Here is a 1,090-nt window from a genome sequence, read left to right as displayed (position 1 = left end):
ACTGGCCTTTGGTGGTAACAGACTCTTGCTGCTTCAGGGACACAAACACAGATGTGGCCCAAGGTGGCAGCATAGGCTAAGACCCTACCGTGGTCCCAGGTGCTATCACTGGCTACTCACATCGCTACCCTCTAGTCTTCAGTTCTGCCTCTCCTCATTGTGCCCATATCCTTCTGTTCCCTTCCATTTTGCGATCATTTACTTAATCCTTTTTGTGGTGCCTGGAGTCTCTGAACATCTGAGGTCATCTCCAGAGTGGTCTCAGGAGTGCTATGATTTGCTCCTTTGTCCTTCTTTGTGGTGCTGGGCAGGGACATCTCAGGCCTGGTCTATAACTCCAGGCCTGCATGGCAACTGACTGGTGATCATCTCAGGCTAGATCCCTTTCTGGGGCCCATGGTACCAGTTTGGCGGTCATCTCAGGCTTGTTCCTTGATCAGCCTGCCTTCCTAAGTGGCCCCACGTGAGGCCCAACTGTCTTGGTCTGTCTTCTGCCTATTGCCTACGGTCTCTGGCAAGATTCCATTAGTCTCTGACTTGCTCCCTGTCCTGGGAGCCCATCTAGGAGTGCCTAGCTCTGGACTTGTAGTTGTCTCTGGCTGGCTCCCTGTCCTGGCCACTTGGAACTGGACTGGTGGTCATGCACACTCACTTTTTTCAGGTAGTGTTAGGCTACTAATAACTCAGATATCCATAAGTCAGAACACTGAGTATAGACATAACCTCTCTCCTCTCTGCCACCTACTGACACACATGTGACACAGTAGCCAAATTTGCACTGCCACTAGAGGCAGTGTTTATGGTTTTTGGTTTTGGTTTTGGCTTTGGTTTTGGTTTTGCTTTTTTGTTTGTTTGGTTTTTGATTTTGGTTTTTGTTTTTGGAGACAGGGTTTCTCTGTATAGCCCTGGCTTTCCTGGAACTCACTCTGTAGATCAGGCTGGCCTCGAACTAAGAAATCCCCCTGCCTCTGCCCCTCAAGTACTGGGATTAAAGGCATGCGCCACCACTGCCTGGCTGTTTACAGTTTTTGAACGTCTCCAATTTCATCAAAATATAGCCACGTTTAGTATTTAAAGTAAATATTCAGTA

The 1,090-nt window shown here is 48.4% G+C and overlaps 1 non-coding gene across 1 annotated transcript; it reads right to left on the bottom strand.

The window, feature by feature from the left end:
• Window positions 1–663: 663 nt before the first annotated feature.
• On the bottom strand, window positions 664–795 carry LOC116074108. Its single transcript, XR_004112078.1, has one exon. It is a non-coding gene; the product is annotated as a small nucleolar RNA SNORA17 (small nucleolar RNA).
• Between the last annotated feature and the right edge of the window lie 295 nt (window positions 796–1,090).

This window comes from Mastomys coucha, unplaced genomic scaffold (genome assembly GCF_008632895.1).
Source record: "Mastomys coucha isolate ucsf_1 unplaced genomic scaffold, UCSF_Mcou_1 pScaffold23, whole genome shotgun sequence".
Taxonomy (NCBI): Eukaryota; Metazoa; Chordata; class Mammalia; order Rodentia; family Muridae; genus Mastomys; species Mastomys coucha.
The sequence above is the reverse complement of the archived record's forward strand: the minus strand, read 5'-3'. Positions and strand labels throughout refer to the sequence as shown.